Here is a 21,850-nt window from a genome sequence, read left to right as displayed (position 1 = left end):
TTCATGAATCATGTGTGATTTTGATAATAATTTTTTGCAATTAATAATATCTATTTTTATTCAATACTCTGTTCATTCCTTTTGTTCACTAATGTTTGTATATCCTCACTCATTGGTTGAGTAGATATAGTTTTATTGACATGAATTCATTATTTGGTGACTACATTCTCTTTGTATTAGATTGGCTATAAAAATCATGTTCACTATATATAAAATTCTTTTCCCTATTTTCTCTTATGAATAAATTCTGATATGTCTTCAATACTCTATGCTCTTATTTTTATTGTTTTCAACTCTCCTAATATCTTCCCTTCAAATGTCTCATTTGAGTTTAGATTTAACCTTCATTTGTTGATTCTTACAAACTCTTTGACTGGAGATTTTGTGTGCAGTGAGTTGGAATTGAATATTTCTTTTATTTGATATTTGAATTTGATTATAATACTTATTCATAATTATTGTTATTTATTAAATTTAGTGTCAGAAATAGATATTATTTTTTCTTTAACTTTATCGAATGCAATTAGAATTAAATCAAAAAATATATTTATTTATTCCTTATAGTAACTTTATTATTAAAATTGATCTTGGAAATGGGGACATTACAGTCTGCCCTTCCCAAAATTTCTTATTCTCAAGTAATTTAATACTATCTCCTTGTGAATTGGTCAAAAATCTTGTGACAACAATTTAAGTTTGGGATTAGATAGTTGAAAGATATAAATTTAAATATCACAAGAGTAGATTTTAAATTACTAAGATAAATTTTAAAAGAGGAATTTATCTTTATATACTTTCGGATCGTTCCTTTTCCTTTCTTTGACCCATGACAAGTATTGATTAGTAATCCTTATAAGTATTTGTAGAGACTTTATCTCAAATCACCTTCAGTCTTTTGACAATTTCTAGCTCTAGCATATTTTTTGAGAGGGTAACAGGTCTGCTAACTTCTTGGAAAATGTGGGGATTGAATGAAATGATGAGATGGATTTCATGAGTGGAGATCGCATTCCATAGATTCTACTAGATATTCTGTAAGAAAATATGTGGGTGTTTATCTGTAAAGGCATTGGTTAGAATCTAAAAGAATCTTCTTGTATACGGTCAATGGTGTTGTCATGAATTTTTGGTGTTGTTTTTATCATCCTTAGATTTGAATAATCTTTCTCTTAGATCTTTTGTAGTATTTTGGTAGTACTACTTATACTAATAGGAGATTGTCATGATAGGCCCTCCCCTCTTTCACCCTTCGATGCCAGTCGAATAGGCTGGGGCCCTGCACCCTCAAATTATGCCAGAATAATATAATAATAGGGCCTTTCTATTTATTTGGACCTCTATTTTAAAAAAACAATCTCAAATCAAATGGCATTCTTGGGAAATAAATGTAGGTGTGTGCAAGTTGTGGTGGTGGAGGAGGTACCAGAAGCTCCAGCGGCCAAGATCTTCAAGTAGGCCAATGAGCAGGAGAAGGATAAGATAATCATGCTACTAAGAATAGATTATTTGACTGATAGTCACATTCATGATGAAAAGGTGGTCTTTGACTTATTCTAGTGTATAATACAAATTTTAGGCCATCCTATTTCTGCATATGGTGTGGCTAGGAGGATGATTGTTGAAAATATCTATTTGGAGGTGATGAATGTTCTAGATCTGATAGATAGAAACTTGGATGGACGGGGTCTTCTATGTGTTTTCTTTCTTGAAGTTGAAGGAAAGAAGAAAAAGATGAAGAAAGCTTGGTCACTTTTCAAATCTGGGGTTACCAAAGAATATGATTTGAGTAAGTTTGAAACATTTTGCCAAGAAAATGATGGTCTTTTCCCTGCTAAAGTCTCTGCCAGGTTGATTTTATTTGGTTATGGGATTGGATACCTAGTTCATTAATTTGGTAGGTTTGGTATATTGGGATGATATGTAGTGGAGTGCTAGCTTCTTGATATTATGCATTTTCTTTCTTAAGTAATTAAGTATTTTTTTTCTTATGATATTATTGTACAAATGATTAATGTAGACAAAAATGATGGCATTTAGGTTAAAAAATACAGCTTCAAACTAGATCCTGCAAGTTCACATACATTCTTAAGTAGAAATTTGTGAGCACTAGGTGTGAGAAGGCTCCATGGAAAAACATGTAGAAGCAAAAAAGGTCACGATGGACATTTTTGATGACATGTCTACCAAGAGCATACACAAGTTCCTCAAGGTGACTTGGCATTACTAAATTTTCATGTTTTCCAACACCATTTCTCTTCCTCCATATCCTACATAAATAAAAAATGTTGTCTCCAACATTGCAAGCATATGATAAATAGGAATAACACATGCCTGAATCATAACCTAGTTAAATTGGTCCAGTTGTTGATTAGTTGGGTTGATTACAAATTCTTGTAGAACTCTCATCAAATTAGGTACAATAAACAAATAATCAGATGTTCCTAGCTAGAGGATTGAATATAGATTTCCAAGGTGATAAAATTCATATGCAGATGCATCAATTGAATGCCAGGCATGAAGCACATTCCCCAATTTATAATGAATGGTTGAATATAAAGGCTCCATATAGTGGCCCAACAATGGAATCCAATGATGTAACCATGCATGTATTGGCAAAGTTAATGTCATTGTTAATGAGCATTATATTTTCCCTATATATATATATATATATATATATATATATATATATATATATATATATATAGCGTATTAACTTTGCATTATTTTTATGCAAGATCTTGAGCTAAGTCACTTATCATGGGTTTTGTGAGTTTTATTGTTTAATTATTTAAATTCTAGAATATGTATGCAGTTGGATCAATTTTTCTATTGTACTAAGATATAATAAGCACCTTGGAAAAGATCTCTCTGTATACATACATACATACATGTATATGTATGCATGTATATATGTATGTATGTATGTATGTATGTATGTATATGTATCTATGTATATGCATGTATGTATGTATATATATATGTATGTATGTATGTATGTATGTATGTATGATGTGGAGATATAGGATTTAGTTGATGTACCCTTCTGATTACTGGATTTTGATGTCCTACCCTTGTGATTTGTGCATCTTGTTGTCATGCCCTTTTGATCTCTACATCTCGTTCATTTTATTGTACCTAATATGATGATAGTTCTATATGAGTTTGTTGTCATGCCCTTGATCTCTACATCCCAAGTATCTATTGATGTTGTTAATTTGGGCATCACTATATGATTTGTAATGTTATGAAGTACTGAAGCCAGTAGTAACTTCTCCCATGTCTCTAGAAAACATAGCATAGCTTCAGGGTCTAGTAGCTATTCTCATTGCTGGAATGGCTTGTTTCTTTCTAAAAAATCTGCTATGATATGTTTTTGTAAAATTTCTCACAAATTCTTCCCATTTTTCCTATTTGCATTATTTTTGTGAAGGATCTTGAGGTAAGTCATCACTTAGCACCTTAAAAATGATCTCTCTGTATATATGTACATATATGTATGTATGTATGTATGTATCATGTGGAGATCTAGTATTTTTTTCCCATGCCCTTGTGATCTATGTATATGTATATGTGTATATGTGTGTGTGTGTGTGTGTGTGTGTGTATAAATAGAGAGATCTTGGCACAAGAGGAAAACAATAAAACTCACTCAATAGGTAGCATGGCCACATATGAGATGGCAATGCCTATTGGTAAGTAGATTCCTCTTTTTCTCTCTCATTTTTCATGTGTTTATTTCACTTGAACTATTATTTCTTAAGGAGAATTTTCTAATATTGGATTTATTTTATGCACGAGACAATGAGGACATTCTTGGATGTACCCATGTGATGAATTACTTGTGAGCAATGAAGATGTTCAAATGCATGGACAACAGGTGGAGCTGAAAAACAAAACAGGTTTGCATTTTTGTTTGAGGTCTTTAATTGGGTATTAAATAAATGTAGTTTTGTTGTGTTTTATCAGCTCAACCTATTGTCCATGTATTTGAATGTAGCATGCATTCTCAATTCAGAGTGGTAGAATCTTATTTTGGATGCAATAAAAAAATGACATGCACTAGAAGATGGGAAAACTATATCACTTTTGTAGATATGAAACCTTTTTTGTACTTTAAACATTGATCCTTTCTTAAAAAAATTAGATGTTAATAGGGAATTTAGATGTTAGGGGGTGGGGGGACAGGAGGTGTGGGTGGGGCCAAATGAGCTTCCACCTTCATGTGGTTGGCCATGATTAGTAGAGAATATTAAACTATTCTTGAAACCAAGTGAAGCTCAATATTAACATTGGAAAGAGTTCTTTTCTAAAAAATCTATTTCTAAAATTCAACTTTGGTTATGAACATTATTAAGAGACTACAATGCTCTTACCCCTATAACTAGTTTTTTCCTATTATTTTTATCTTTTGAGAGAGACTGGATGATTCTTATGAATTTATAGTCATAAGAATCATCCGGTTACAGTCACAAGAATCATCCAATCTCTTCCAAAAGATAAAAATAAAAGGAAAACCAATTATAGGGTAAGAGCATTGCAGTCTCTTGATAATGTTCATAACCAAAGTTGAATTTAGAAATTTGACAATCACAAGAATCATCTAGTCTCTCCCAAAAGATAAAAATAATAGAAAAATTAGTTATAGGGGTAAGAGTGTTGCAGTCTGCTCATAATTTTCATAACCAAAGTTGAATTTTAGAAATAAATTTTTTAGGAAAATGTACTCTCTAGCATCGCACATTCTATGTTTTTTTCTTGCCACGTAGTCATCGCAACTCTGATAGCTAGCCATTAGTTCCACAACATTGCTGTCACATATACACCACTATTATGATAGACAAGTATGATGGCTAGTCATCAAATCCACAACATTTCTACCACATGAACATCACACATTAGACAAGGCCTCCAATGGTGTATTTACCCCTATGGATTCAATTTACAAAAGCTTGGGGTGTTGTAATTGCGACGAGAGACCTTACTATCGTAACTTCTTGTTAGGATAAAACCACAAACAGAAATAAAAACTACATGAAAATATAACCAATAACAAAAAATAATAGATCACACAGAAATGAACACAAGACACCAAGATTTAATGTGGTTCACCCAATCCCTGGGCTATGTCCACCAAACAACAAGTCCAATCTTATTACAATCCAGTGATTAGAATTTGATTACAATCTGTAATCCCTTATAGCTCAATATCGCCGCAAGAACCAATTTCACATCACACTGTAAAACAATCCCTAACCCTAAGCCCTTTTATACAAGTATTAAACCACTTTAGGATTATAACATGTTAGCCATAAATTGGCCATAACTTTAGTGGTGAATCTATGAATGGCGAATCTACAAATAGTACCCAAAAAAAATATTTTGGGAACCCCACTAATTATGAAGTATGCATAGTACTTTTTTGATTAGTCACCATAATCTAACAATCTCCCACTTGGGGACTGATTAGGCTCCACACTAAACAATCTCCCACTTGGAGACTGATCCTGTACCAATACCACTACCACATGGGGTTCCCACTGTATCAAACCACCCTAGACTCTACTATTCTTTTATTCATGTTTAGTCTAGAAGACCAACCGAAGCTAAAGAGGAGTTCAGCTTCTCCCTTGTTACAACCTTTGTCAACATATCTGCTAGATTTTCATTTTTATGTATCTTCTCTAGCTTTAACTATCCATCCTCCAAAACTGACCAAATGAAATGATACTACAACTATATGTGTTTGGTCTTAGAATGTAGAGCTGAATTTTTGGCAAGATGAATGGCACACTGACTACCTATGAACAAATAATTATCCTTCTAAGGATGTCCCAATTCTTCCAAGAAGAACTGAAGCCATATCATCTCCTTGGTTGCCTCTATAGTAGCAACATAATCTGCCTTTGTAGTGGATAGAGCATTAATCTTCTGTAAACCAGAAACCTAGCTCATGGCTGCCCCACCAATAGTCAAGACATAACCTGTAGTACTCCGCCTGGTATCAATATCTCTTGCCAAATCTAAGTCAACATAGCCCTGTAAATCAGTAGTAGAACCCCCAAAGTGTAAACACTTATTGGATGTTCCTCTCAAATATCTGAGAATCCACTTGACATCATTCCAATGCTCAAATCCTGGATGACTCATATACCTGCTAACAACTCCCACTGCATGGGCAATATCTGGCCTAGTGCATACCATAGCATACATCAAGCTTCCTATAGCTAAAGCATAGGGTACCTTAGACATCTTATCCTCCTCTTCCTATGTCTTAGGACACATATCCTTAGTGAATTTCAAATGACCAGGTAAACGTGTGCTAACAACTTTAGCATGTTTCATAGAGAAATGTTGCAACACCTTCTCAACATAATCAGCCTAAGATAGCGTCAATGTTCTGTTCTTCCTATCTCTACAAATCTTCATACTAGGGATATTTTTTGTTGTTCCCAAATCCTTCATAGAAAATGCATGTGCTAACTGGTGTTTCAACCTCTTAATATGATCCATGTTAGACCCAGCTACAAGCATATCATCAACTTATAAACATAAAATAATGTAGCTATCATCATCCAACCTCTTAAAATAAACACAATAATATAAATGACATCTATTATAGCCATGCTCATGCATAAACCTGTCAAATTTTAGATACCATTTCCGAGGTGCTTGCTTCAAGCCATATAAACTTTTCTTCAATTTGCACACTAAGTTCTCCTTACCTTTGACCTTAAATCCCTGTGGCTGAGCCATATATATTTCTTCATCCAAATCACAATGAAGTAAGGTTTTTTTAACATCCAGCTACTCTAAATGCAAATCTTCAATAGCCACAAGACTTAAAATAGTACGGATAGAAGTCATTTTAACAATAGGAGAAAATATCTCATCAAAATCAATTCCTTTTTTCTGTGCAAATCCTTTTACAACTAACCTGTCCTTAAATCTTTTCTTACCTCCTTCCTCTTCTTTCAACCTGTAAATCCACTTATTTTGTAAAGCCTTTTTACCTATAGGAAACTTGCACAAATCCCATTTCTTATTCTTTAGCAAAGAGTCTATTTCATCTTTCATTGTAGACTCCCATTGAATCTTAGTATCCACCTGTACAACTTCATCATAACTTTTAGGTTCACCAGCATCAGTAAGTAAAATAGAATACAAAGAGGGATAAAATCTTTGTGGAGGTCTAATTTGCCTCATTGACTATCTTACATTCATTGGTGTGTGTGGTATTTGTTATTGTGGTTGTTGCACATCATGAGCAATGGATGGAACATCAACTTTTGGAGTATCATCCAACACTACATAATCATCTTCTTTCTTCTCATGTTCCTACAATAGATCTTTGTACAACACTTTCTCATTGAATATGACATCCCAGCTTCTAACAATTTTATGATTTTCAAAATGCCAAATCCTATAATAAAAATCATTAATGCCATATCCAACAAAGACACATTTCTTTGATTTAGCTTCTAGCTTGGTTCTATTTTCAGAGTCTACATGAGCAAAAGCTTCACAACCAAAGGTCTTGAGAAAAGAATAACTCACCTTCTTACCAGTCCATGCCTCCTCTGGAATACCATAGCCCAAAGGAGTAGAGGTACCTCTATTAATCAAATATACTATAGTATTGATAGCCTCCGCCCACATGTGTAAGGGTAACCCAACACACAACCTCATGCTCTTTGCACTCTCCATTATAGTCCTATTCATGCATTTAGCCACTCCACTTTCCTGTGGAGTCCTTGGAACAATTTTTTGTCTATGAATAGCATTAGTAGAGCAATAATCTTCAAATTCATGACTACAATACTCACCACCATTATCAGATCTGAGACATTTTAATTTCTTATGAGTCTCATTTTCAACCAAGCATTTCCATTTCTTAAAAGTTTGAAATACATCAAATTTTTGTCTAAGGAAATAAACCCATACTTTTCTAGTTGCATCATCAATAAATGTAACATAATAATGAGAGTCACCAAGGGAAGATACTTGAGTTGGTCCCCATACAACTGTATGCACAAGCTCTAATTTCTCATTTTTGTTTTACTTCCCAATCTTTACAAAACTCGCTCTCATTTGTTTTCCATACACACAACTTTCAAAAAAATCCATATTAACACATTTTAGACCTAGTAAAAGTTTCTTTGAATGAAGTACTTTAATAGCTTTCTCACTCATGTGCCCAAGTCTGTTGTGCCACAACGCTGTATCAAAATCTACAGTATCTATTTGTTCTCCCTTCTCAATTGCATCAATTATTCCTGAACATTCATTTTTCTTTGAAACAATCAAAGTAGAAGGAACAATATGATCTATAAAAAGATATAAGGTGCCTACTTTCACACCTTTTTCTACTATGAGGGAACCTTTTGAAACCTTCCAACTTTTATCATTACAAGTAACTATACAACCCTCATCACCAAGTTGCTCTGATGAAATTAAATTCCTACTTAGCCTTGGAACATGTCTTACCTCATGTGGTAGCCAATGATTCCCATTTTGCAACTTAATCTTAATTTTTCCCTTTCCAACAATTTGATAGGGTTCATTATCCCCCAAATAAACAAGCCCAAAATCCCCTTGGACATAATCAATGAAATAATCTCTATAAGGTGTAGCATGAAATGAAGCACCAAAATCTAAAACCCATGAATCATCAACACTTTCTAAAGAAAGAAGCAAAGCATCCTCTTCAGATTTGTTACTTACCAAATTTGCCTCCTTGTCTCAATCTGATTTATCTCCTTCATTTTTCTTTTGATTCCAGCAATCTTTCTTTTTGTACCCTAGTTTCCCATAGTACCAGTAGTCATTTGGTCCTCTTGATTGAGACCTCTTCCCATTTGACTTTCCTCTTGATTTCCCATGATTTCCAGAGTTAATTCCTCTCTCAGTTGTTCTGCCCTTGCTTTGTGCATTCAAAGCACTTCTTGATGTAGATCCACCTAAGGATTTCTTACAAGTTTCCTCACTCAAAACAACACCAATCACATCATCATATTTTAAGGTATTAGATTCATGAACAGAATTACTCACAGCCATTACCAAGTCATTCCAGCTTTCAGGCAAAGAACACAAAATCAAGAGAGCCCTAATTTCTTCATCAAAATTGATACCCACAGAAGATAACTGACTAGTGATAGTATTAAACTCATTTGAATGATCTGCAATAGATCCACCTTCTGCCATTTTCATATTAAATAAATGCTTCAGAGAAATACCTTGTTTGAAGCAGAGGGCTTTTCATACAGTATCACTATGGTTTTCTTCAACTCTTTTGTTGTCTTTGCTTTTGTAATATTAAATGCCACCGATGGTGCCAAGCATAATTGAATGCTTCCAAGTGCCTTTTTGTCCAAAAGATCCCATTCAACATCTGACATAGATCCTTGATTCTTGGCTTTGCCTTCCAACGGCTTTCATAAATCCTTCTGATAAAGATAGTCTTCCATTTGCATTTTCCATAACTGGAAGTTTTGCCCATTAAACCTATAAAGTCTTAGCTTACCCTCATTTTCCATAGCTCCCACTCAACCGTGAGACTCCCACTTAACTGTGAAACTTTCCTGCAGAGGATAACTAAAAGACAACTAGGCTCTGATACCACTTGTTAGGATAAAACCATGGACATAAATAAAAACTACATGCAAATATAACCAGTAATAAAAAATAATAGATCACACAGAAATGAACACAAGACACCAAGATTTAATGTGGTTCACCCAATCACTGGGCTACATCCACCAAACAAAAAGTCCAATCTTATTACAATCTAGTGATTACAACCTAATTATGATCTGTAATCCCTTACAGCTCAATGCCACTGCAAGAACCAATTTCACATCACACTATGAAACAATCCCTAACCCTAAGCCCTTTTATACAAGTATTAAACTGCTTTAGGGTTATAACATGTCGACCATAAATTAGCCATAACTTTAGTGCTGAATCTACGAATTATGGAGTATGTACAATACTTTCTTGATCAGTCACCATAATCTAACACTTTAGACAAAAATTTTTTGATGCCTATCTGATAGGAGACAATTCCTATCAGAGTGACTTGAGCAATGGGTGGTCATTACCATTTTGACATCCTACTATTGCAATTTGGGCCTAAATGTAGTAGTGGACCTTGTCTAGCAGCCTACAACATGTGCAAGAAAGGGTGGGACTAGTCCCCTTCAAGTGAGATCCTTTGTGTGTTAGTCATTCGACCTCTTTAACTTGAAATTAGTTTCAAACCCAAGCCCGTGGGAAACTACCAACAACCTCAAGCCAATTGTGCTACTTGTGCTGGCTCCCTCCTTAAGAATCTTACTACACCAATAATAAGTAGACAATTTGATCTAAAACCAAAGTGATATTAAAATGAAACAATCATAGAAACATGATACATCTTATAAATCAAATAATGTGGCAAACTCAAAGCATCCTCGTATGTGATTTAGTGATAAATAATTACTTCAAGCTCTAATATATAGTGAAATGTAATACAAGAAGCCATAAATTTTCTAAATCCATGGACTAAAACCATGATCTAAGTATTTTTGGCATTGTAAACTACAACCCTATATAAATTCTTATTCAATTAGGCACTATTTTAGTGTCTCGAGCCTTCTATGGCCCTATTTTTGTGTGAAACTTAAAATTAATATATAAAAGGGAGCATTAGGTTTTGAAGAAAAAGTGACTTCCTTTGAAGAGTTGTGGTGAAGTTGAAGTCCAACAAGATTTCATTTTCAAGATTTAAGAAGAAATCAAAAAAATTATTTCATGTTTAATTGAATCCAATGATGAACTTAGAAGATTATATATTTGGAATTTGGACATTGAAACATACGTAATCAAAATTTGAAAAACAACATTTAATGAAATAAATTATCTTAAAACAAATTACACAAAACTATAATTTGGTATAGAAGCCATATTAGATATGTTTCTTTAGCTTCTTTCAACACTACACTTATTCGACAAAGAATTGATTAATTTTAATAAAAAAATTGCATCTAGTGTGTTTAAGCTCTCAATATGTTGTGCATTTCATCTTATTATTGGTAAAAAGGCATGAACTTGCTAAAGTAACCTCTCAACTTGGATTTTATTCCAAGTTCTCAAAGAGTTTCAATGCATATCTCAACACAACTCCACTACATCAACCTAGAGAAACTTGATATATATAGTAAATAGAGTTTTTCCCCTTCTTTGATAATAGATTTGGAGAACATCTACTCTTCCTTTCTACTATTTTTTTTTTCAATTGCATTTGGTAGATTTTTTTGGTATACAATATATCTTGATAAAGGAGAAGAACAAATAACATTTATAGAATAAGTAACCATTGTAGCTGACATAATAAACTGAAGGGCCAAAAATCTACCAAATAATAAAAGAAGAAAGTTTTAATAATGTCCACACAACTAGGAAACTTAAGGGAACAATGAATCAAAAAATCAACACATATTCATGTTCCTCTTGATGTAAACTCTTCTATTAAGAATCTTTATTAGGAAATTTTCTATTTAATGAATCATTGCCTTCTAAAAAAACTCATTTAAATGAATCAATATCAAAATACCTTTGGATGAATTTCTTCATATGTTGAGCATGAAGGATTTGAGCAAATATGCAAATCAAATCCGTGAAGCCCTTGAATACCTGCATGTAGAGAATCTATCATAGAGAAGAAAAAGACAAGAAGAGGCAAGCGTTTGCTCTAAAAAATGCAAATTGTATATTCAGGTGAAGAAGAGATAATAAAATACAAAGATATCAATCCTTATAAAAGAAGATTGAAACTCGAAAGGGGTAACCTAATAAGTTACAAAGGGTAACCTGAAGGTGAAAGCTATTTAATAATTATTAATTAATTATTAAATAGAGAAAGCTAAAAAATGCATAAAGCAAAATCTTAAGAAGGGAGAAAAGGTAATTTAATAACTGAAATAAAATTAACCTTTTTCTCTAACATCCCCCTTAAGATGAGAAAAAATGTTGTTACAAACAATGCACAAAGTGTAAGGAAACTACAATGCAATGCTAAAAGAAAATTTGGGTCCTAGCATCAAGGCCTATTGAGGTGCCCAATCACAAAAAAATATCTATGAAATAGAGAAATAGAGAAAACCCAATGGGAAAAACTCTACACCAAAAAGATATAGCTGAAAAAAAATCTAGTAAAGGACTACAAAAGCCTCCAACTTGAAGAATGTTTTAGAAAATAGGAACAAAGAGTGATCATGAAGAAAACCACCAAAGCATTAAGAAGCTATAAACTTTGTCAAAAGGAAACTATTGATTTGTAGAACCTCCTCTGAAATAGAACCTAACCAAGTAGAGAAGACTATAACCTGCATCAAATTAGGAGGCAAACAAAGGTAAAAAACTGAACTCAAAAATACAAATGGCATAAAATGCCAAAGCCTAAAGAGTTGATCAATCGAACCAAGGAATGATACAACCAAAGTAAGAACAAAAAGAAAAGTGTCTATATGGTGGATGATCCATCTCACTTAAATGCACAGGTATCCAGCTACTACAATCACCTAGTACATAGTATTAAATACTAAATGCATAGCTCACTACAATGAACCAAGGAAGCATTAGAAATAATAGAACCCCCCTAATGCAGACAAGGGTGAAGTGATAGGTAGCTGAGAGAGTGGGCCAAAAACTCCTACAAAACATAAATAACCAAGAACATCGAGAGTGAGGAAGAGGTACAAACACCGATAAAGGAATGTGTCATCAACACATCATGGGGCTAATGTCATGGAAGGGAGACTCACTTGAAAAAGGAAGATGACACTAAAAGGAAAGCAACTATCCCCCCATGACACTTTATAATGTAGTGCAACTACAATAAGTCACAATGATAAAAAAGATCTTGAAAAGTAAGGAGTTACACTTTATCTTAGTGTGTTTGCATAAAAATGCTTACAAATGATATCATCAATGATCAGAAAAGGAAAAGAGCTGATACAACATATAGTATAACCCAAAAGAAGAGATCCGATGCCAAGAAAATGATCCCCAGAGTTGAAACACCCAAGATATCCACCATAGTGCAAAACAGTAAAAAAACATGATAGAAAGAATATAAAGTAGAATTTGAAGGAAATTATAGAATTTCTAAAAACTAGACAGAACTAGCTTTCCAAAAATATAACATTTTCAAAACAGAGATGGGACACTCAAGATTTTCCCTTTGGAGTTTAAAATAGAGCATTCAGCTTTGACTACCAAAAAAGGCAAGGAAATTGCATCAAAACTAAAAAGCTCTTGCACCAATGTCTTCATCTTGGAACCAACTTTTTGGTGCATTTTTCATATTGAAAAAATACATCTGTATGCTCAAGTTATGATGAAAAAATTGACAGGGCCCTTGGAAATGCATAAAAATTTATTTATTTTAATAAATAATAATAATAATTTAAACAACCACCCTCATAGCAGTGGCTAAGTAGCAAGAGGTGGGAGGGAGGTGGTTCCTTGCGGCAAAGCCACTAAGCGGGCCGCCATCGGTGACCGCTATGGTAACCACAGCGGAGCCGCTAGCATTAGCTAACTGCGATAACCTAAAACCATTGAAAACTAATTTTTTTGGAATTTTTTTGCCAATTTTCCATCTCAAACTATGTCTAGAGGCCGTACGACATTGTTGGGCAAAATATTTTTGCCTCTCACATCAACATTGTCCAAAACAGACAAACTTTATATGGAAATAGGGGTTTTGATGCCTTCTAGATCCATCTGTGAGGTCTGTTTACCCTCAAGCAGCTCCAAAAATCAATAACCCCCCTTTTTTTCTTCGGAAATACCTGGAAAACTCCAAATCTAATCTATCAAAACCTTGTTCTTTCTTTTTCTCCAAATACTGAACAAGCTACAATAGATCTGGATCTAATATCATGAAGGATTTCAACAAATATGCAAATCAAATACATGAAGCCCTCAAATACCTACATGTAGAAAACCTGTCACAAAGAAGAAAAAGACAAGAAGAGGCAAGGGTTTGCTCTAAAATAGGAAAATTGTATATTCAAATGAAGAAGAGATAATAAAATACAAAGAGATCAATCCTTATAAAAGGAGAATGAAACCCAAAAAGGGTAACCTAATAAGTTGCAAAGGGTAACCTAAAGGTGAAAGCTATTTAATAATTACTAATTAATTATTAAATAGAGAAAGCTAAAATATGCATAAAGAGAAATCTTAAGAAGGGAGAAAAGGTAATTTAATAAATTAAATTAAATTAACCTTTTTCTCACACACTTATCTCACATGTATAAGATGATGAGATTCAATCCTCAAGTATATAACTAAGATTTGGCAAATGCATTTGGCAACTTTGTTGGTAGACAATATCTCAACAATGGAGAAGAATAAACAACATTTAAAAAATAGCCATTCCATCTACCATAAGCAATGAAATAATCAAACATCTAGTGAAGAACAAATGAATTGAAGAAGTTTAATGACGTCACCAAGTAATATAGAAATTGACACATTTTCAATTTCCATTTGATGTCAACTTTTGTATCGTGAATCAAAAAGTAATATATAAATTGACACATTCTCAATTTCCTTTTGATGTCAACTCTTGCATTCAAGTAACTCATTTAAATTGTTCACCTTCACAATGTTTTCTCCATTGAATCAAATATCTGCATATGCTGAGTATTCAAATGAAGTAACATTCTATTTCAAGCGCCCCTTTCCCATAGTAAAAGTAGTTCCCACTCTTCTTTGGGGGATTATCTTCATTTTTGTCTAATTTATTTAGTAAATATGGTAGTCCTAAAGTTTTGAAACTTCTAACTTATTTTTTTCCCTCTTAGTAGTTTTGTTTCTTCCAAGTCTTTTTCCTATGGTTTAATTCCTCTTCACTAACCAGTTTGGAGTAGTTATGCTCATATATTATATTAACTTTCTTTTAAGTAGCTTTAGAAAACAAATTACTGGCAATGCTTTCATCAGGAACATTCCCATCTTAGCCAAAAGGATCCCATATGTTATCATTGATTTGACTTCAAGGCAGCTAGCAATTAAATTCTTTTAGATACTTTCTTCTTGCCTTAACTTACAGTTTGACATTCTACTCTTCATAACCTCACAATTATATAGGATAATTGAAACAACCAACAAATCAAAAAGAGTTTACTTTCCCATTCCATGATTCCACTTTCTTGTGCCTATTATAAAGTAAGAACAAATATCTTTACTCAATTTGTATTCTTTTAGCTCTATTAGTACTCCAATTGCATTGTTTGTGGAAATAAATTCCTAGGTATTTGTATTCCTCTACTGTCTCCAGTGATATTTTCTCAAAAATAAAACTAAACTATGAAAAATCCATGACTTTTGTCTTGTTTATATTCACTTGGATTTTGACCTTTTAGTAAAAGAGCTCTAAAGCCTTCAAATCATTTTCATATAAAATAAACTTTACCACATAACATGTTAGTCAAAGCCCTTCCCCAATAGCTTTGTTTAACTAATCTTCATGTTTAACAAGGCCACCCTTGTTTGATTCCAAAATTTCTATTAAAGCATTCAAACATGGCCTCTTTCTTTAATTTTGAATTTAGCCTTAACCTTCTCATAAAGTTTGTGAATTATTTCTCTATACTGATTGGATATCCAAAGCTTGTCCATTTTACTTGACTCTTGGAATGATATCAAAGGATGTTATGAAATCAACAAAGGAACAAAAGGTTTCTTCACCTTGTGTGTACCAAACCTTCTCAATGAAGTGTCTAAGTCAATGGTTAGTGGTAGTGTGCCTTGGTCTGAGGTCATTCTTCTCTTTTTCTTCTTTTCCCTCCTTTTTCTATACATTTATGTATTCTATATCTAGTGTGTTTCTAGTATTGAACTATGACAAATTGGAAATAGTACTTTGAGAATAGATCATATAGTTATCATACCAATATTTTTCTCATTATAGGTTCTACAAGAAATACCTTTGGGGATTTTGATCAAGTTGGCATGCCAGTAAAAATAACCATGCCACACAAACTATATAAACCTAATAGTTACCCTACATAGTTTGACACGTTTTGATTCCCATAATGTGAAATCATTTCTCAAATCCTTCACTTTTCTCTAGCTATATAGGATTGTTATCCCTCGTTTGTTGACCAATTAAATAGATTGGTTGTTTTTTGTTCTAACATTAAAATCACCAATCAAAATTATTTCTCTTTTGTTTATAAAATAAAATATTGACTTTCTTTAAAGTAGTTTAAGGATCTTTGCTATATCTAGATTTCTTTTCTTGTAGAACTTTGTGCATTTTAGAGAAAAGTAACAAGCATCCGCCCTAATTTCTCCTACTTTAATGTTATTTTTGACCATATAAACTACTTGTTTGGATTTTCTTTTGCTATTTTTACTATTCTACTCCATGCTTTTCTCATTAGGGTTATGATCCCTCCACATTCTTTACCTTTTCAATATCTTCATTCTATATTGAGACTATCATGTCCTTTAAAATTTTTTTCTCTAGATTTGTCACACTATGTTTGATAACAATAGTTATGGCTTTGCACTCTACTAAGTACCTATTTGATAACCTATAAAATTCTAACTTATCATGTGCAAATAATCCTATGGGGCCCTGAATCCCTATTTCTCATGTAGCTAAATTGAAATTTCCTATGTTCAACCACCCCCACTTTCTTGCATCTCTTGGTGATTTCAATATCTCTTACTCCCCTTTCTCTTCTTGTTGGGGAAAATATCAAGTCTTCATCTAACTATATATGAGTACATTTGATGGACCCCCTAATATTTAGGATTGCAATCTTGTTTTACATGTTTCTTAGCACAAATCTTACATTCCTATTATTTCCTCATATTTTCTTTCCAATTCTATTTTCTTGATGGATACAACTTTCCATGTAAGTTTGTTCTTAATGTTGCAAGCTTACTTAGGATAATGCATCTCATAGTAGTTTGTGATTGAGATACTTAGGAGTTTGCACCTCAATTAAACACACAGTGTAGGAGAATTCCACTCTAGGTGATCATAGTTGTTATCTCATTCCACTTTTAGTGTACTTATCTAATGTAGGAGCATCCAGAGGTATAATGACAATCCTATGTCACCCAAAAAATGTACTTAGACTTAGTTTCTATTTCATGTGTTTTCATTTTTGGATACCCATTTGGGTCAAATAAAGGTTCCAACTCTCACGGTTCCACTACTAGTGTTCTAGGTTAGAGTATTTGAACACCTTGGGATACATGTAAATGCCAAAAAAATAGGAGTATGTAATTGAGCCATAATTTTGGTAAACTAGAGAGTGTAAATTGGTCGAATGAATGTAATTGTAATTTAGAGCATTCTAGAAAATGAATTAGGTCAAAAGGCCCCACGGTTTGAAAGTTATCGCAATTTTTTGATTTCTTGAGATCTCCTAAGAATGCTTCAAAGTTGGGTTAGGGGCATTAAATGACCTCAAATAGGGCCAAAAATGGGAGACAAGAAAATATGGTCCATAGGGCTATAGAGCGCTTCAAGAGCTTTCTAGAAATGTAAATAGTTCGTCAATTAGAGCTACAGTTCAAAAGTTATGCCTCTCGAAAGTTCAGTTACTATTTCTGGATTCTTCTAATTTTGTGCCGACTTCTAATGTGACTTCTAGAGCCTTCTATTTGATTGTTGGATGCCAACTAGCACTTTCTAGAATGTATTCCAAATCCTTAACCCTTTGGGGTCTATTTAAGAACATTTCTAGCATTGTAAAAGGTAGTTCAAAGTGGAGTTTGAGAGAAGGTACTGGGAGAAGAATTTATCTCTAGATTTATTCTATTATAAGCCCATAGGGCATGTTTTGGAGTCTATTTCTTTGCACTAAGTGTACTAGCATATTTTCACAGTTAATTAAATTTTCCCTTTCCTGTTGTGTCCATTCTGTGCTTGGGTTGTGTCCCCATCATTATCACATTATCATCCTCATCATTGTACATACTTCATTGCATAATGGAGGATGGTCCACCTTTTGTGGACACATGATTCCACCTTGTGTGGGTGATATCTTATCTTCTCCTTATCAATGTCCCTTATTGTCTCTCCTATATAAGGAGGCCTATTATGTACATTTAAAATCAATCCATTGGATGTCAATTAAGTCCATTATCAATAATAGCATTCTTGCATCTTCATGCAATTGTCTTGCCATTCTCTTGTGGAAGTTATCTTTGTCTTTCATCTGATCCTGGGGGTGTTGTAGAGTCACCTAAAATTCTAACACTTAAGGAAGTCTCTTATCAGGATAAATGCTCTCCCGCTCTCACCAAAGTCCTATTAATATTTGATGATGATTTTTATGGCCTTTTCTTTTTCTTTTTCTCCTTTTATTTGCCTCTTTTTTTTTTTTTTATAATTTCTTTGTTCGACTTGGAATCTATTTTTAGCCTGTGCTCAAGACTTGACTTCAGTATATTCTTTTAATTTATTTTCTTTTATTTTCATTTGAAATTTCTAATTGGAACTCTTCCTGCCCACCCTCCCAATGCTTTCAGTTGTTCAAATTCTTGTTTTAAACTATTTAGCTCTTAATGTTCTCTAGAATTCATTTTCTATACTCTCATTTAGTTTGGTATGTTCCCTCTTCCTCTTACTTCTATATGTTGAATCCTATTTTTCATGTTAATGAGCTCAAATACATAAATCTCTCATAACCACAAAAATAGATTTGAAGCCTTTTTCTCTCACCTTTTTTTTTGGTGTAATAATTTTAATATTGCTTTGGTTTTAAATCTTCTTGAACTATAGAAACCTATCTTCCTTCTTTTTTGTGCATCTTGTTTTTCTTTCTCAACTACTAGTGACACCTCCTAAAGGTAAACAATGCCCCTAAATCAATGGGCATGTTAGGTATATTCTAGTTTCTAATGAATACATAAAAATTTATAAAGTTCATGTACCACATCCCCATATAAAGGAATATTTCACATTGTGTGGTCAATAAAATTAAACTCGTAAGAAAAGGAGGCCTATTGCCTCTCATTTATTATGTGTAATTTGAGTAAAGAAACTCTATTGAATTTATTTTACCAAGATTTATTTTCCACCCACAATAATTTTTGATAGGGTTGGGGTATAGGACTTTAGTTATAGTTAGAATTCAATGTTAGGGTTGGATTTATGACCATGGCTAGTATTCTTTGTTATTATTATGATTATGGTGATGGAAAGGTTAGGATTAAGATTCTTATTATAAAAATAAAACAAATACACACATATGTGTGTCTCGGTCTCTAATGAGGTAGCCCTCCTTTCCATTGGTTCTGCCCTGCCAGATTGATTGTAGCTTATCTTGGTCTATTCATGGGGGTCCAATCAACCTCCTTCATCCACCCCTAGTGACTAAAGTATAGTAGGGGGTTGGGGTGGGTCTTCCAATTAATGAGTGAATAAAATAGCTCACAAAGGAGTTGAACTGTGTGTTTGTTCAATTATTAAGAAGTTAAGTCCTAGCTTGCTTCAAGGGTCATTATTTATTTGTTTGTTTGTTTTTACACATATTTTCCATAAAATCTTTTAATAGCACTAAAAGTCATGCATATTACAACTAAATAGTTGAACAAAATAAATTGTTGCCAATAGCTAAAATATAAACTTATGGGAAGTCTACTTGCACACGGTCCCCTCAATATTTAAAACAAATTCATTTATCTTGTACTATAATATGAATGAAATTAAATTGAAAAATGAGTAAAAATATTTTTACTACATACATAAAACCTATATATAACATTATATATTGTAAATATTGTTGTTTGTCAAATTTACATAAATCTTTTTAATAACTAAGAAATATCAATGATCAAACAAGAATTATTATTATTTTTTGGAAAAAGTAGACAAGCCACTATATATAATTAATTAATTAATTAATTAAATTAAATTGGTTCAAGAGCTCAACTGGGAAAGAACTAGAAAAGAAAACCCAACATCGTCACAATATGTACATGTGACTAACATCAATATTTACAATCATATTATATTGATGAACAAAACTAATACCATCAAGAATTCAACATTTATCAAATTCTACATTTTCATGTGTATCAAATAGCATGCATGGAGAACTCAAATTCAACCAAGATCATCAACAATTAACATAGCATGCCTGAATTTTGGAAAAATTACCCAAAAAAATAGAGGGAAGCATTTTATCCTATCTTTCTTCCATATCCTCCCATGAGGCAGCCTCAACAGAAGTGGATGCCAAACAAGGATTGATAGAGAAGCCTCATCCAAAATTTGAACATGTTACAGGAGCAACCTCCCATCCTAAATTCAAGCCTTCAATTGCGACATTTGAAATGACAGTAGAAATGCTAGTGGTAGAAGGCGCACCCTAAACATTTGATTTGGGGGAATCCGAATGGGGAGACCGAGTAGTTTCTTGTCAGACATGGTGTATGAAGCCAAGAGCATTGATAGCTAGAGTCAACCATACACCTGGTTCATGAACCGAATAAATTGGGGGAGCCAATTGTTGGAATTAACAAGTGGGAAGAATACTTTTGAGAGGGGGGGGTGTGAATCGGATGTACCAAACTTTAATCTATACAAAATTTAACTAAAATTCAATACATGCATGAAAAATTTCTAATAATCATGAAAATAAAGGCATGCATGAAAATAGACAACACAATATTTGATCAACTAGAAACCCTCCAAAATGAGAAGGTATAACTGGGGTGGGGATGACACCCACAACTTATCATTGCAGCAATATGCAACTTGTCAAGGTTACAAACTTTGACCATTATCAATGGTCTACCCTATGAGAGGCCTACCCTATTAAAGGATCAAACACTCTATTAAAAGTGTACATATCTAAAGTATTTACAAAACATTCACTTGGAATGTCATCTATTAAAGGATTTACAATATGGTTGTTAAACCAACCTATCTTCATAGGATTTTCATTCTCCTAATACAATAGTTAGAAAGTATAGTAGAATGTGTTGACCTGATAACTTACAATCCTTAATTGCTGATTTTAGATTGATGTTCAGTCCATTATGATCTGATCCTCTTTGATCTAATATGATTCTGTTCGAAGTACAGATACTCTGTTCTGTTAACTAATGTTGTAATTTTTTCCTTCTTCTAAGTCTTTTCACCCCTTTCACTTCCTTCAAACTTTGCTAGTATTCTATCCTTGCATGCATTCTCTATTTGCATACTCTCTCCTGCATTCCTATATATATTTTAATTATGGGGTTTTGACCTCCTTAAAAAGGTTTCATGACTTAGGGTTAGGTATGAATCTATGATTGAGATTCATCCATCTTTCCCACTCAAATCTTTCCATTTTTTTGATTGGTTGCATGTTGACTACATAGGGAATGAAATAGATTTGATCTTATCTTTTAATCCTTTGAGATTCATCATATGTTGGCTCAAAAATAGTTTACATCTTAGTTTGTGAGGGCACAAACTCTTATGCTAATTCTATCTTACTCAGTACTTATTGATTACTGATGCTCAACACACATAGGAATTCTATCTTGCTCGGCACCTATAGAAATTATATCTTGCTCGACACCTATAGTTTACTCAGAATTTAAATAACTTGACACTTGATGAATTTCTGGCTTGGCACATACTATAACTCGACATCAAATAAGAAAATTTCTTAAGTGTGCTGACACTTAATTGTCAAAACCATTCTGAGATCAACAAAAGGTATATTCATGTGGGCTGATTTTCCTCGTGCATCAAAAGTTGGAATACCCAAAATATCAAGCAATGCAAATCCTACTTTCTTCACCTCCTCAATCAATTGAAAACCTAGAGCTCATGTCGTGA

This window comes from Cupressus sempervirens, chromosome 11, assembly GCF_028749045.1.
Source record: "Cupressus sempervirens isolate cs-2001-9-10 chromosome 11, ASM2874904v1, whole genome shotgun sequence".
NCBI classification, from domain to species: Eukaryota; Viridiplantae; Streptophyta; class Pinopsida; order Cupressales; family Cupressaceae; genus Cupressus; species Cupressus sempervirens.
This window is presented reverse-complemented; position numbering follows the sequence as displayed.